Source organism: Pan troglodytes, chromosome 16 (genome assembly GCF_028858775.2).
Source record: "Pan troglodytes isolate AG18354 chromosome 16, NHGRI_mPanTro3-v2.0_pri, whole genome shotgun sequence".
NCBI classification, from domain to species: Eukaryota; Metazoa; Chordata; class Mammalia; order Primates; family Hominidae; genus Pan; species Pan troglodytes.
In genome coordinates this window covers 72,814,280-72,831,340 of record NC_072414.2, presented here as the reverse complement: position 1 = coordinate 72,831,340, position 17,061 = coordinate 72,814,280, and the positions used below count along the sequence as shown (strand labels likewise).

The following is a 17,061-nucleotide window of genomic DNA, read 5'->3' as shown; positions in this document are numbered from 1 at the left end:
TGGTACAGCAGTGAAGGGACTAGATCTTTACTTTCTTCACAACATGGTCCTGAGTCGCTGCTAGAGCTGTGGTGAGCCCAGACTGCACCCCAACCCGGAAGCTTTCTGTTGGCTCACATTTGGTTTATTGATGTAATTTATTGATGCTTCCCATAAAGCCCTAAGTTCACTCCTCACTTGTTTCCAAAAGCTACATAAAGGCTGGGTGCAGCAGCTCATGCCTGCAGTTTCAACACTTTGGGAGGCCAAGGTGAGCTGATCACTTAAGGTCAGGAGTTCAAAACCAGCCTGGCCAACATGGCGAAACCCCATCTCTACTAAAAATGCAAAAATTAGCCAGGCATGATGGTGCATGCCTGTAATCCTAGCTGCTTGGGAGGCTAAGGTGGGAGGATGGCTTGAGCTGGGGAGGTCAAGGCTTTCCTATAGAGAAGCCAAGATTGTGCCACTGCACTCCAGCCTGCGTGGCACAGCGAGACCCTGTCCTGCCCACCCCACCTCCAAAATAATCAAAAGCTACATAAGAACCACCTGGAGAACTAAAATACACAATTTCCTAAGTCCTTTCCTGGAGATCTTCATTCTGAACATTCTGGGATGGAACCCTGGATTTGATCTTTTAAAAACGTGCTCAGGGCTTCCAGTGCACAGCCAGAAAATGGAAACCACTGAGTAAAGCCCCCAAGTCTTGTCACCAGAACAAGTGATTATTAGGCTCTAGTATCAACAGCTGAGTTGCTGAGCCAGGAATTAGGACTTCACATTTATGCTTAGAAAGCGTCCTTTTCATTTCAGCCACCTTTGATCTTTCAGATCTTGAGCTGATCACTCAAATCCTGCCCCACCTAGTGGCATCGGGACCACTGGCAGGCAGGCCTTTCTCCCTTCCACATGGGTTTGAGAAAAGAGATGACACTGTCTCTAAGCTGCTGTTACTCATCAAGTTCACTCCTCACTAGTTTCCTGGGCAGTATCAGTACCACCCCGGTGAGAAGATGAGCTTGCACACATCCTGTTTGAACATCAGTTCCCTTGACCCAGACGGCCAAGCACATGAATAGCTGCTCCAGAGGCCTCTGACCTACAACGATGATTAGTGCAGGCTAAGCACTACTGACAGGTGATCCACCCAGCAGGTGAAGCACAGGAAAGGTTTTCCTGGGGGAGGAAAAGCCTGTCTCGGGCTATCTGGAGACCTGCAAGACAAGCATTACTGACCCAGAGAGACACGGGGGAAGAGCGCTCTGGTTGGTTGAGTGACTATAAGTGAATGAGTCAATGCATGTCCCACACGGGCCTATGTGGGTGAGTTTATGGGGATGGGGGAAACGTCCACCTCCATAATAGAAACCATCTGGGCCTGACACTGCCAAAGGGTTAGATAGAAAGTATTCCATGACTGTGCTTCCCAAGTGTCTCCCCTTCCCTCTGCCACCTGGCCCAGCCCAAAGCAAAATGGTCTGTATGGAGATTTATACTGAGGTGGGTGGGTAAAGGAAGCACCTGTTCCCTCAGCCTGGAAGTGATGTTGAGGGTGGGAGTGTATGTAGCAGAGGGCATGCTTGCCCAGAACAGGGTCAGGCTGAAGTGTCTGAGGTGGGTGTGTCAGGAGGAGTCTCCTAGATCTAGAGGATGGAGGGAGGAGGGCAGGTGCTGGAATGTCTGCTGACTTCACTAGTTGCCTTGTGTGTCTTTTCGTGACACTCCAGGGTCGAAGCCATTTTCTCTGATCCCATCCAGCTCCGCCTAATGACTCGATCTAGCTCACTGACAGGATTTTCCACCTCAGTTATGGCCTGCCCACTCCATCCCAGGTCACAGCCAAAGTCACCGTGGGAAGGTTAAAGGCTGGAATGCCTGCTGTCCCAGATCCCACCTCACGAAAATCAGTTCATAGAACTGTCTGTTTTCCCTGGATGAAGACCAAGGAGAAGGAGACCAGAGAAGAAGACCAGAAAACCAGAACAAAGAGGAAGGTGATGATCAGCATTTCCCATATTTTCTCAAATAGGCTCCACTGACAGGTTTTTTAGTGCCATGTTCATATACTACCTGTATCATCCACACTGTATGTAGCACCATATTTGCTCAATATATTTCTGGGTACTTTTTTTGAAATAGGGTCTCACTTTGTTGCCCAGGCTAGAATGCAGTGGTGTGATCACTGCTCACTGCAGCCTTGACCTCCCAGGCTCAAGAGATCCTCCCGCCTCAGCCTCCCAAGTAGCTAGAACCAAAGGCATGCACCACCACGCCTGGCTAAATTTTAAATTTTTTGTAAAGACAGGGTCTAGCTACATTGCCCAGGATGATCTCAAACTCTTGGGCTCAAGCAATCCTCCTGCCTTGGCTCCCAAAGTGCCATCACACCCAGCCTCAATATATTTTTGAAATGTATTCCTCCTCAGACATTAGATTCATCCCCCAATAAATAATTGTCAAATTACTGGTTATGCAGAACAATTTAGCTTTATCTATATATGTATATAGATAATATATATATATCCATATATATCCATAAAATCATTTTACAAATCATTCATACTTAGGAACATCTGGATGAGCTGATTTGAAGGTCCTTCTAACACTTAAAGAATAAATGAGAAGTGGACATGGTGAGTGCTCGGTTCTGGGGCTCTGAGTCCTGCCCATGGGCACCCTGGGGCTGGGGCCATGCCCTGTTCTCCCAACCCAAGGCTGGGCCACCTGGCTTCTCTCCTGCTCCTGCTCCATGCCCCAATCTTCGCTGTGTTTCTACACAGCCTCAGGATGTTTTCAGCACCTCTGATATCTGGGCATGGCTGCCACATTGCATGCTATCTTCTGTCACTTTGGGGATGGTAGGCCCTGAAATCGGATGGGGACACAGGAAGTAGGAAGCAGCCCAATTCTGCCACAGTGGAGCTGCTGGTCAGGTCCAACTGGCTGACAAGAGCCCCAGCTGAAATGAATAGACATTCCTCTCTGAGCTGCCACAGCTCTGTGAGTCATCTGGGGGGTGGTTTTCAGGAACACAGTCCTACCATGGAGGCAATGGCCACCCAAAAACCCCAGAGAAAGAGGAGTAGGGCAAAGCAGTCACCTGGCTAAATTTGGAAGAGGAGCCTGCAGCTGTTTCCACCCCCTCCTGCCCCCTCATCCTGGCATTAGTCTTTTTTTAAAAAATGGCCTTTGCTTGTCGCCTGAGCATTGCCAGCTATTTTCCCCAGGACACATTAAAGCAGGGCACAGGCTGGCTGGGGGGCGCAGGCAGAGAGGCCCCGAGGCAGCTGCAGCTCATCCCAGGCAGGGGGAGGGCGCGACAGGGGTGGGGGCACACAAGCAGGAGCTCCACGCCCACTGACCAGCTGCTCCGGACACTGGGTGTGAGTGCCAGGGAGGTTGGCCCGGGGCTGTGTGGACCCGCCTGAGCGATGGCTGGGTGGCAGCCTTAGTGCTCTGCCTTCCAGGGAAGTGGGGGTGCAAAGCTGGCTTCCCCAAAGCAGCCCCCATGGAGAGTGAAGGATCTGGGGCTGAGTTGAAGCAACACAAACGCGGGCTGCATTCTCAACTGGCTCTGTCACTAATTCGCCAGGAAGCCTCGGGCAATGACTGGCTGCTCCCTGCCTCAGTTTCTTCTTCTGTAAAACAAGGAGGGGTCTCATACTTTCCAAAGTGCCATGCCACCAGGATCCTAGCTATTCTCTGGAGTGAGGGGCAGACCTGTCTTTTGACACCTGGGTGGGCTGCTGGGGGCTGGGTGACAGAGCACCCAGAGGAAGAGCCTCTTCATGATCTCCTCAACACATGGTCTCCACCATGAGCTGATAGAGATGGAGGGATATGTCCAGCTCCATATAGAAACCGTCTGAGACTGATGCCACAAAAGGGTTAGAAGGAACTATTCTATGACTGTCCTTCTCAAGCATCTGTCCTTCCTTCTGCCACCTGGCCTGGCACAAAGCAAAATGGTTAGCATGGGGATATAGACTGATGTGGGTGGGTGAAGGAAGCACCTGTCCCTCACCCTGGAAGTGAGATTTCAGAGTGGGAGTGGGTGTAGCAGCCCCCCTGCCCCTCCAGCCAGAACTGTCATCCATATCCTCAGCTGTCTCTGAGCAGAGGCAGTGTGTGCAGTAGAACAGGAGCTGCGTGAAGGCAGGTCTTCTTGACTGATATATTCAAAGCATCTAAACGGTGCCAGCTTCATAGTAGGTCTTCAATAAATGTTAATTGAATAAATACATGAAATGGGCAAGAAGATGGGCTCTGGAGTCAGACTAGCTCTACTCACTTGAACCAGTGACCACTGGACTGGTGAGTTACCTAATATTTCTTACCCTTAAAATAGTCACCTGAAAAGTAAGGATCATGATGGTGCCTTCCCTCATAAGGCCATCGTGGAGATTAAATAAGATACAACACCTAAGACAGTCTGGCATGTAGTGGGTTCACTGTTATCATTTATGGGGTGGTTCTACCTGGTTGTCCCACCAGCATTTTAAAGGTCACCTTGTATGGTCCAGCTCATCACCTCTCACTAGCAAGATGTTCTCTGCTGCTTCTGCTTTCAGTTGGTGACAATGTCATCCACTCAATCATCTAAACAGAAATGAGAAGTTCCTCTTGGCTCTTCCCATCCACTGACCCCTGGGACCTCCTGGAAGGTCCCTCTACAGGTCTCATGAATCCATCTCTTCCTCATTCCTGCTGCCACGACCCTTATTCTCTCTCAAACCTCAAGCCTCTCTCTAAGATCTCCAGATGTCTTCTGCACTCCAGGCCCCTCCACATCCTGGATTTCTCTCTCTCTCTCTGTCTTTTTTTTTGAGATGGAGTCTCGCTCTTGTTGCCCAGGCTGGAGTGCAATGGCACAATCACAGCTCACTGCAACCTCTGCCTCCCAGGTTCAAGCGATTCTCCTGCCTCAGCCTCCCCAGTAGCTGGAATTACAGATGCCTGCCACCACGCCCAGCTAATTTTTGTATTTTTAGTAGAGATGGGGTTTCACCATGTTGGCCAGGCTGGTCTCAAACTCCTGACCTCAGGTGATCCACCCACCTCGGCCTCCCAAAGTTCTGGGAGTACAGGTGTGAGTCACCGCACCCAACCCCGGATTTCTCTTTATCCTCAACCTTGCTGCAATCATCTGTCTGCCTCCCTCCCTTGAGAACAAAGAACGAGTCTTTGTGCTTAGTAAACATTTGTTGACTAATGAATTAGCAAACACAGAAGACCAGAGTAAAGGTCCTGGTGGGGGAGAAAGGCCAAGTAGGAGGAGAAGAAAAATGAAAGGCAGTGAGAAGTGAGAAGCTACTTTGTGCGTAATTTATTACCTTTTAATCCACCACTCTGTTTAAAAGAGAATAGGTAAAAGATGAAAAGGAAATACATATATAATATACGTACAAATGGTACCCAACGTGTTTCTATTCCAAGAGTGTGTTTCTAAGTTGACTGTTGAGAACCTGGCATCACATCTTCTGATAGACATGCAACTCAAGAATATATTGAGAGCTCATCCATAGTTGTCACTGTCTCAGATCAGTGACAACTATGGATGAGCTCTTAATATATCCCAGGCACTGTGCTAGGCATTTTCCATGCATCTTTGTATGTAATCCCCGCCAGGAATTAGTATCACCATTTACAGATGAGGAACAGAGTTGAGGGAAATTTGTGCAGCTGACTCAAGGTCTTTTGGCCAGTTAGGGAAGGCGTTGAATCTAGGTCTGTTTGATCCCAAATCTCATGCTTTCCCCATATGCAATGTTGCTATTAATTCCCAGCAATACGGCCAACTGCTCTGATTGGTCGGCCCTGGCCTCCCAGCCTTGTCATTGGCCAACACCCCCTGGAGGGAGGGCTCTGGCAGCTACCAAGGACCTGTAAGAGGGAAAGCCATGGACAGAGAAGAGAAGGAAGGAAAAAGAAAGAGCCTCCTGATAAACATACCAGGTGGACTGAACCAGCAGGAGATCAGGTTAAGGGCAAGTGGAAGTGCCTGAGAGAGAAACAAGGTCCAAATTCTAGAAGTCATATCCCTCGCCCGCTTCCCCCATGTCTGTACCAACAGAGTGGACGGGAACCAAGAAGTGGAGCAGTGCCTGCCCTTTAGGAGGAGCAGGGAAAGGATGATCCCATGCCCTTCTTGCCTGTGGACTCCAGGGTCTCTCCTAGAGCATTTTCTCCACCCCCAACCCATCACTGTCATGGGGGCCCTTTGTTTAGGTGGCCCTGGGTGTCTGAAGGCAGAGAGTAGAGGTCACTAACTGGCTGCCTAGGGACCGAGTCTGGCCTGCAGATGTGTATAGGTCGTCCAGCATAGTGTTTTAAAACATTTTTTAAATTGGGGAAGTTTCATACAAACATCTGGATTTCCAGCTTTGCTGGAAAATCTGAAGATCTGGCAACCCAGGTCCAAATTCCCACATGGCAGCCATCAGCTGGCAAAGCCACAGCTGCCCCGTTCAGCTGGGGCACAGCCTACCCCTCAGAGGACGAGATGAGAGGGGAGGGGACGCTCAAGCTGTCCCTGGCCGTGGCTCCAGGTTCCAGGATAGCAGCCTGGAGGTTTCCAAAAGCTGTGTCCTCCTCCCCTTGTGGCCAGTGAGGACAGAGAACTGCTTTGTCAGCTAATGAATGTGAGGCATGGTGGCTGCATGGTGGGAAGCCCGACAGCCTCCAAGCCTGCCTATTTCTTGACCACAAGGCTCAGTCCACTCCAGAAAGCCTGCTGGTGTTCCTAATGTAACATAAAACACCGCTGGCTTCCTGTTCTGGACCCCCTAGGACTCCCTCTCAGGCGGCAGTGGTCCCTGCACCCCAGGCTGGTGTGTTCAGGGCAACTGGGCAAACACTCGGGCGCTGCAGGGCCCAGGGCTGGCCTCCCACGCCTCGGGCCAGGGACACCCAGCAGTCCAGCAGTGTGGCCCCTGCAGCTTCCCCGTGCACGGGCCTGTTTACTTCTTCAGGGAATGCTGTAGGAGCCAGGCCCTCTGAGCCAGAGAGGCCATTTCAGAACCACCAGGCAGATTTTTCATTCCAACTTCAAGGAGCTTCCAGAAAACCCAAACAAACATTTAAAAACGGCTGCCTTGCCACAGTTCTGGAGGCAGCGCCAAGGAGAAAGGCATTACCCGTGGGCCAGCCGGGGTCCCTGCCAGGAAGGAGGGTCCTGACAGGCTGGGCTGGCCTGCAAGACCTGCTGCTCCAGCCAACTGGGTGTGGAGTCCCCATGAATGACTCGTCCCCACCCTCCACGCCCCGTGAGTGGAACGCGAGTGGATGGGTCATCTCTGCTCCTACTCTGTGTGGAATTCCCTCTCCTCTATCACACTTCCACATCACACTTGCCCTTCAAGACTCCTGGAGAACACTGATCCCCCGGGGTTTTCTGGGGCCACCCTCCGAGCCCCTAGGAAGCACCTTTGGACTTAGACACCCCCCTTTCCACTTTCTGCCTTCTACCAGAATTGGGTGCTTATGACTTTCTCTTCCCTGCTGGCCTGGGGGGCCCCTTAGAGGAGGAGATTCAAAAAGACTCAGCAGCTTCAAGTCCCACCCCACCTTTCCCAGCTGGGTGGCCTTGGACTTGTCACTTCTTCATTTTTACAGTTCTGTGTCCTCAGCTATAAAATGCGGTGGATAGTGCCTACCTGCTAGGGTTGTTGTGAGGGCAAGGGAAGAAAATGTGTGTGACGTGTCTAGCACTTTGCCTGGGTCATAATCGAGACTGAAGGAATATTGGACAAATAAAAAGCCAGAAGAAACGACCACCTGGGAGGGTGAATTGCCCCACACATCCAGCCCTGTGCCTGTGCCCCATGCAGCCCACAGCCCACAGTCCAAGGGAGGTGGGCAGATGAAGAGGATGGAACTTTCTAACGTCCCTCTCAGCCTGCAGGGGCTCTCCTGAAGCATTTGCAATACAGCCCTGGTTAGCCACGAAGGCAAGCACAGTATTGCCTTTTCCTACTGCACAGGGCCCCGTTGCTGAAGGCCCACCCTTCTGCTGTGAGGGAGGCCAGGAGGTCTGGCCGGCTCCACTGCTGCTGCGGGTGCTGGCCCTTCTGCAGGGCCCAGTTTGCAGGGAGCCCAGGACTTTGCACTTGACTCCCTCAGAAGCTGGTGTCCACACTTCTCCCTCCCCCACTTGGAACAAGCTGCCCTTGTTTGTCTCTTTCATTCATTCTTAAGTCTGGCCTCTGTTGAAGCCACAAATTAAACACACACACACACACACACACACACACACACTCACACACACACTCTCACGGCCTTGACTCCACAGCCTTCACTCCTGACTGGACCTCCTCTGAACAGAGGCTTCCTGTGCTATGGAATGCGATTCCTGCTGGCTGAGGAGAAGTGGCTTTCAGGCCGCTGGGCAGGGGCGCCTCTTACTTCACTGAGTGCGGCTGCCACCACATCAGCAGCTTCTCCTCCTCTCCTGCTACCCCGAACACCTCAACCCCAGCCTGAGTCCCGCTGCCTCTATTTCCTGTCACCTCAGAGGGCTCAGCTGCCAACCAAGACGCCTGCGGGTGGCCTCAGCTCCTGAGTGCTGGACACCCTGTGACTTAAACCCCCTAATACCTCAGCACCAAACATGCACGGAGCGCTTTGGCTGTCCAGGGAAAGCAGGGCAGAAGCCGGGGAGCACAGATTTTGGAGCCACACAGGGTCAAATACTCAGTCTGCCCCGTCCTAGCTGAGTCACTGAAAGCAAGTTGCCCAACCTGTCTGAACCTCTGTGTGCTCGTCTGCAAAATGGGAATGCCTTCCTTATACTTCTGAAGAGAGAACATGGAAGTACTCCATGAATTTTAAAGAGCTGTGTCAATAGTGGTTGCCACTGAGTATAGGGCATTGGGATAGGTCTTGGGAATACAAAGACAAATCACACGGGGGGTTTTATCATCAAGGACCTCCTGACTAGTGAGGTGGATGAGGCGCATAGAACAACATAGAGGAAAGAGAACTTCTTAAAGGGGCCTGATGACATATCTGGGAATTTCAATCCAACCATCGTCTTTGGGCAGCGGTGGGTGGTGGCATTGCACTCAGCCTTGAACCAAGGGAATGATGCAGGACCCAGGCCTGCTGAGCCAGAGAGGCCATTTCAGAACCACTAGGCAGATTTTTCATTCCAACTTCAAAGAGCTTCCAGAAAACCCAAACAAACATTTGAAAACGGCTGCCTCGCCACAGTTCTGGAGGCAGCGCCAAGGAGAAGGGCATCACCCACGGGCCAGCAGGGTCCCTGCCAGGAAGGAGGGTCCTGACAGGCTGGGCTCACCTGCAAGACCCGTTGCTCCAGCCAACTGGGTGTGGAGTCCCTATGAATGACTCGTCCCCACCCTCTGCTTCCTGCGAGTGGAACGGGCGTGGATGGGTCATCTCCGCTCCTACTCTGCCTGGAATTCCCTCTCCTCTATCACACTTCCACATCGCAGGTCAGGGTCTGGACAAGCAGAGAGTCTGGGGCAGGGAACAGCAGCATAGAGACCTGGGGGGGGCTGTTGCATACAGCACACCTGGGACAGCCAGAGGGGCAGAGTGGGAAATGCATTGGTAGGAGTCCATGGGAGAAAGGGTGTTCTCACCTAAGATGGGTAAACAAGGAAGTTGGTGTGGCCAGTGGAGGGCACAGAGGAAAGCAATGAGAGACCCCAGTCTGCGCAGGGGTGGTATTTGGGATGCAAGGTGAAACCTCCAGGTGGGGAGGGATTACTTTAGCAACTGCCCATGTCTATACCATGAGCTCAGCGGGGCAACTTTGCCCCCAACAGCTGGCATCTTGAATGAAAAGAAATGACACTAATAATGTCCCCAAATAAATGCAAAGATGCTTGGTTCAGATGCTCTAGAATATCTGTTTACTTCCTCTTGAAGGAAGGCAGATGGGGAAAAAGGAAAATATCATCAGATAGTATTTGGAACAAGAGTTCCAGCCAACCAGTGGCAACTTCTTGGAGGCAGTCTGGTGAAGTGGCTGGAACTCTGGCATTAGAATCTGAGTTTTGACTGTATGTTTCTGGGCAACCCCTGGTTTCCTAAGCTCCAGTGACCTCTCAAGGGTGTTGTGAGGACAGACATGAGCTGGTGCCTGTGTTCTGTACCAGGTTGTCATAAAGAATGGTGTTCTTTGGGTCTTGTCATTTTGAACTCCTCTTCCAGAGGAGCCTGGGAAACCCTCTGCTTACCTGATTCTAGACTCCACCACCCATCATTTACACCCCTCCCATCTCTCTCGTTCATTCCATTTGCATATCCATCTGTCTGTCTGTCAAGCATGGAATCTGGTATGACATCACTCTCCCCCATCTGTGCGTCTCGGAGTGCTTATGAAGCAAATCATTCTGAGCAACCACAGGTAACTGAGGAGGGCCTGGTAGTGCTCTGGAGTTTTAGCAACCTCATCTTCTCCTTGGCCTCAGGGCCTGTGCTGGGGGCCAGACACATCCCTTAGACCACAGTCAGCAGATGATTGCAGATAGAATAGGGATGTTGGATGTGAGTCTGTTCCCAGTGAAGGGGAGAGTGGTTCTGGGGCCAGCTCTGGTAGTTGGGAGCTAGGGACTGGGGAGAAATTAGAAATAACGTTTCCAAAATAGAACTCAAGGCAGCCAGGGGCTCAGAACATCTTCTAGGACTCCACTGCTTAGCCCTTACAATCCTATCACATTATTCTGCCTTGCTGCAAAATATCACTTATAACTTCCTACTGCTCTGGTCCTGGTAACTGCAGGGTCTTCATTTGCTGAATGCCCTGTTGGATAAAAAAATTAAAATCTGCACGTGGAAGCTGACACCAGACCAAATTTCTCTGCATAATAAGCAGGAGGCCTTTGGATGTGATGGAGGTGGAGGGTAAGGCTGGCAGAAAACCCAGGAGGTAAGGAGGCAGAAAACCCAGGAGGAAAAGGAAAAACAAAAGAACTCATAGGATTGGCCACTATGGAAAAAGGAACTATGGAAAAGAAAAACGTTCGAGGAAGGTTTTCAAGCTGTTTTTTATGGAATGTGTGTCTCCAAGCCATCCTTCCCTGTGAGACCTTCAGCAAAATGTCTGCCATGTTCATGAATGCATTTGGTACAAGTGGACGAAAACCAGAGACAACCCGCAGGGATGCCAGACACTGGCGAAACAATTTGTTTGAAATCACTGCCTTAATTTCTCACAGAGGAAGGCATTTTTCTGCCCTTCGGAACACTGTCCTCCTCAGCCCATTAATAGCACCAGTCCTGAAAAAGATGCCTTTTCGCTCTTAGAGAAGCAGAACTGAAGGTCAAGCCAAGCTCAGCACACTTAACTCTTCAGTTTGGGCAACAGAAGGCTTTACCAGAATTTTAAGGCCAGGAAAATGCACTAACAGTGGATAGGGTGGAGAAATTTTCCAAGCACTTTTTGGTTTAAAAAGAAAAATAGAGAAAAACTGAATACAAAAAAAAAAAATCACTTCCGTCTCATCTCTAAATATACCAAGTATGAGCCACTTTTTTTTTTATGAGCAAACCAAGTTACACATGACCTATTTTGATGTTTCCCAACCAACCAAAAAACTTAACATTAAAAAAAAAAACACTTAAAAATAAACATGTAGATATTTCCATTTTCACCAAAATTTTATTATGTTTTATTTTGAAAAGAAAAATCCATGGTTCAAGTTGGGGCAAAGCTGTAATCTGTCCAGACTGTCTGTGGCAACAGTGAGGCAGAGAGAAACAGACCGTGGGAGAAGGGACACTGTGGATGATCATAGCACCAGCCTGCAAGGTCCCTAAGAAAGAGGAAACCCCTAAGAAATCCCAGGTGCCCACAAACCCTGGACACACAGGTGAACATACACAATGTCCTCAAGGACATTTCCAATCTGTAATGAACAAAATAATATCTGTTTCCAGACTTTATGGGCACCCCGTGGATGCAGACTACGGAAAGACAGGCTGGTAGATTCCACATGTTTGAGACAAACTGCTTCCTTCTTTGAGCCAGAAAAGCAGAGATTGGCTGCCCCTGCAGGCTGAAGGGTGGCCATGCGGGGCCCCTGCCTATCACCCAGACCCGGGACCTGACAAATATCCCAGGTGGGCAGATACTGATTGAGCTCCTACCCTGTCTTGGGCCTGGTTAGGCATTGGTGGCCCATGGGTATTCCCTTGTTTCTGCCTAGAAATTCCTACTTTGGAACTCAGCGATGGTACTACATTCTCCATGAAGCCCTTCCTGACATTCCAGGCAGAGAGGACAGTAGGAGCAAAAGCATGGTGAATTGGGGGAACTTGGAGCAGCTTCATAGGGCCAAAAGAAAAGATATATAAGATAGGAAGAAGGAGGGCAGGAGGCAGGCTGGAGCTAGCTTGCTAAACCCACTGAATGCCAAGCTAAGAAATTTGGCTGCATGCTCTCTTGCTCTCTGTCTCTTTCTCTCTCTCTCTCTCTCTCTCTCTGCAATGAGGACTCAGAATAGTTTTTAGTCCAAGAAACATAATCTCCTAAAAATGCAAACAATCCCTATTTTGAAAAATAACAACACTTGAGTAATATAAGAAGCTGCCACATGCTCTTTTTTTAAAGCAAAAAAATATTTTTTTGAAAAAGAGACAAATTTTCAAAGGCCTAAATAATGGAGAGATCCTATCTTCATGAATTGGAAGACTTAATATTGTAAATATTTGGTTTTTTTTCCAAACTGATAGGGAGAATCCCAAACAAAACCCCACTATGTTTCCCTTAATGGAAACTGACAAGGTGATTCTAGAAGTTGTGTGAAACTGCTAAGGGCCAAGAACAGTAAAGACAATCTCAAAGAACAAAGTGGGAGGCCTTAATCTCCTGGATTTCAAGACATATGCTAAAGCTAAGTCTTTAAGACAGCAGTTACAAGGATACATAATTGTATTGTTACAAGGATACATAAATGGACCAATGAAACAGAATAAAAGACAGCCACACGGATTATAGACATTTGATTTATGACAACTGTGGCTCCCCAGGGCAATAAGGAAAGAGTAATGTTTTCAATAAAAGTTGCTGAGTCAATTGAATAGCCATATTTTAAAAATGAAGCCTGACTCTACTTTTGGCCATGCAAAAAGTCAATCCCAATGTAGATGGTAGCTCTGAGTGTGAAAGACAAAAATAAAGTTTCCAGAAGAAAAGGTAGGACAGGCAAAGATGTGTAAAACAGAAATAAAAAAGGACTAACAATTTTAAAAAAGATTGGTAACTGGACTACACTAAGAACTTCTGTTCATCAAAAACACCTTTAAGAGCCCGAAAAGGCATGCTGCAGAGTGGGAGGAGATATTTGCAAAATATTTAACTGACAAAGGGTTCCTATCCAGAATACATAGAGAAATCAGTGGCTTTCAACTGGGGGTGATTTTATCCTTTTTCCAACCCCCTCAGGACATATTGCCATGTCTGGAGACATTTTTGGAGACAACTGGGAGGTGGGGGTGCTATTGGCACCTAGTGGATGAAGGCCAAGGGTGCCACTAAACACCCTAGAATGCACAGAATAGCCCACCAAAACAAAAAATCATCCAGCCCCAATTATCAATAATGCTGAAGAAGGCTGAGCACGGTGACTCACGTCTGTAATCCCAGCACTTTGGGAGGCTGAGGCAGGCGGATCACTTGAGGACACAAGTTCAAGACCAGCCTGGCCAACATGGCAAAACCCCATCTCTACTAAAAATACAAAAAATTAGCTGGGTGTGGTGATGCAAGCCTGTAATCCCAGCTACTAAGGAGGCTGAGGCAGGAGAATCACTTGAGCCTGGGAGGCAGAGATTGCAGTGAACAGAGATCATGCCACTGCACTCCAGCCTGGGTGACAGAGTGAGACTCTGTCCAAAAAAAAAAAAAAAAAAAAGACAGTACTGCTGCTCCTACTACAAATGATGATGAGGAGGAGGGTAGAGCCATCTTGACTGCCTCTGCCCATGCCCCCCACACAGCCCTCCAAACTGCATCTCTGATACCCAAAGGAAGGATGGGTAATGAGTTGCTTGGTTCTCAGAAAAATCACCTGTTTGGATATAACCTGATTCCTTTGGAGGAAAAAAATTTACTTCTGAGTAAATTCTGAGTTCTTACGTTTCAAAAATGAGAATTCCTTGTAAATTGAAGGAGCTGAAAAGTGAGTCTGAACCCTCAGATATGGAAAGCCTAGAGTGGCAGACCCAAGCTGAAATGCCTACAGGGGTTGGGTGCAATATCTCGGTGGGTGGAGGGGACCCAGCAAACTGGAGGGCCCATGCCCTGTCTACAGGGGCAGCCACTACTCAGGCCACGTCTTGCTGGGTCCCCGAATTTCCCAAGAGAAGTGAGAGATTGGCATGTTGGTTTTAAAACGTGTCTGCATTCTTTGATAGTCCTTCCATAAAAAAGTGGGGTCTAATTCCCCTGTCTGTGCATATGGACTAACTTTAATGACTGACTTCTAATCACCAGAATGGAGCAGAAGTGTAACTTCCAAGAGTCATTTAGAAAAATGATGTGCCTTCCACTGGGGTCTCTCTCTCTCTCTGTGGACTTTCACCATTGGAACACAGCCAACATGCTGTGAGAAAGCCACATGGAAAGGCCACTGTAGCCCCTGGGGAGGTTTCGGTTGAGAGCCAGCATCAGCTGCCAGGCATGTGAGTGAGTGAGCCTCAGATGCTTCCAGCCCCAGCCTCTCAACTGATGCAGAACAGAGACAAGTTGGCTCTGTCCACATCACAGATTTGAGAAACAGATAAATGTCACTGTTCTTTAAAATCACTGAGTTTTGAGAAAGTTAAGCCTTAAGAGATACCTGGAATATCTGGATTTTAATGTGAATTTTCCAGATTTTTAAAAGACTGCATGGGCTGAACAAAACAACTGCAGGCCAGATCTGACTCATGAGCTGCCACTTTGATACCCTGGGTTAATGGACATATTAACTGCCTCCAGCTTCCAAAGTGGCAAATCCTGACATGTATGAGTGTCTCAGTGAGACCCCCAAAACTCATTCCGATCTAATTCAAATGCACAACATGCACTCATTTGAAACATCAAAATGAGAGCTGGGAGTGAATCCTGCTGATTCGCAAATCTACAGTTTTGACCAACTTTTGGACCAAACAGGTCACAAGCAAGTCCCACCAATTGGAACTAGCAATGCCCTAGAGTCTGTCTGTTTCTCTTACACACACACACACACACACACACACACACACACAGAGTTTATTTTAAACCAAAGCTCCAGAAACCTGAAGTCCTGTCTGTATAGTAACATATAGGCAACATAGATCAAAGAGTGAATTACTTTTAGCCATGGCTGTAGCAATATAAATTCACACCCACTGAAATGTTGCTAAATATGGAAAGTGCAAAATTTTCAAACCAGATTTTGCAAAACAAAAGCAGGCCAGCCGACTTGGAAGGGTGCTTCCTGCGTGGTGTATGCCAGGCATCCTAGAAGCTTCTACAAACACATTCTTGTCTTTTATGACCAGAACAGGTGATACTTAAAACAGTATCCATTTGAATGACAATAGATGGGAAATGTTTGCAACAGGTTCTTTCTATCTCGGTCTCTTCCTCACTGTCACTCCTTTTGGAAATCCACCTTTCCCCTGCAGCTCCATTTGTACACAGATCAACGTGAGGAAGGCCAGGGAGAAGGAATTTGGCACTAACACCCTTGAACGAGCCCAGTGGCCAGCAGCTGCACCCAGAGTCCCTCTGACAAGAAAGACAACAAGCTGTGACTTGTGGTCACCTGACCTTCACCACCACAGTTGCCCAGCATGAACCCCTCTGGACACACAGAGCTGCAGGTCTCTGTAAGGAGATACAGTTGGAACCTGGATACTCCAGCTGGGGCTTTGGAGTCATCTGGAATGCTCACCGGTGCCCTGTATTCACTATCTCCACGTGGGACCCAATTCAGAGAGGCTGGTCTTTCCCTACCCATTGGCTTGCTGCTTGACTCTGAAAGTAGCATGATTAGCCCAGGTCACAGGTGCCACCTCCCAGAGATCCTGAGCCAACACGCTGTGCAGTGCATCCTGTCCCCCCAACTTAGCCCTAATCTGCACTCCTGTGCCCACTGTGAAACTGGAATCAGCGGCTTGGGAAGTGCCGTGGCCCACTGAGCCCATCGAGCTCTGCTTGTCAGGTGACCTTAGACACTGCCAGAAAGACATCCTCACAGGCTCTCTCTATCCTCCCCCCAATCCCCCAGCCACCCCATGCTTTCTCTGAGCCTCTCCCACGATACCTTCCAGAGCTCCTGTTCTATAATTCACAACCTTGCCTAAACCTCAACACCTTCACGGAAAGTGCTCTCTACCTCCTACCTAGACCAAAAGCCAGTTCTTTCTCAAGCACACGGAGTCCTATCAGTCTCCTGAGGTCACCCGTTTCCCACACCTCCCAAATTTCCAGGTTGGAAGGCTAGACCAAGGTTCTCAAAACTAACAGTACATAATCTCCCAGCACGGTAACTGCCTCTTGATTTACTTCTGCCTACATGTGAACTCCAGGGGGTCAGTGCTGGACCCAGTACATGATTAGTATAGGCAAAATACACATAAAACATTCAGTACATGTTGAATGACTTAATGGATACAAGCAGATATTATTGCCCCCATTTTACAGGTATGGAAACTGAGCCTCAGAGAAGTTAACAGATGTGCCTAGTCATACAACAAGCAGGTAGCAGAACCACAGCTTGAACCAGGTCATCTGCATCCTCCACACCTTGCTATCTAGTAACATTACTCAGCCCATGGGGTCATGATTAGATAAGCTAAAAACATAGCTTAAAAATAAAGATAATTTTATTTCCAGTTAACACAAAGACTTCCAAAGAGCTCACAAGATGAAAGAAATAAAATGCAGGGAGTCACCTTAAAAAAAACAAAAAAACAAAGACGTTCATCCCCCGGCAACTCCAAGGTGCCCCTTTCCTGCTCAAACTACCCTTGAGGCAGGAGGGAGGGGATAGGAAGGTTGGTCCCATTGAGCTCCAGGGCTCTGGGGCCATCCTTAGTCGTGGGCAGAACAGACAGCTCAGAGAAATCACAGTCCTAGAA

General features: G+C 48.8%; 1 protein-coding gene and 1 non-coding gene across 2 annotated transcripts in view; one reads left to right on the top strand and one right to left on the bottom strand.

Annotated features, from left to right (window-relative positions):
• CEMIP (cell migration inducing hyaluronidase 1) overlaps nucleotides 1-17,061 on the bottom strand; it is a 172,192-nt gene that overhangs the window by 104,042 nt on the left and 51,089 nt on the right. The window lies entirely within an intron of this gene.
• On the top strand, nucleotides 5,468-5,562 carry MIR549 (microRNA mir-549). Its single transcript, NR_035896.1, has one exon. It is a non-coding gene; the product is annotated as a microRNA mir-549 (primary transcript).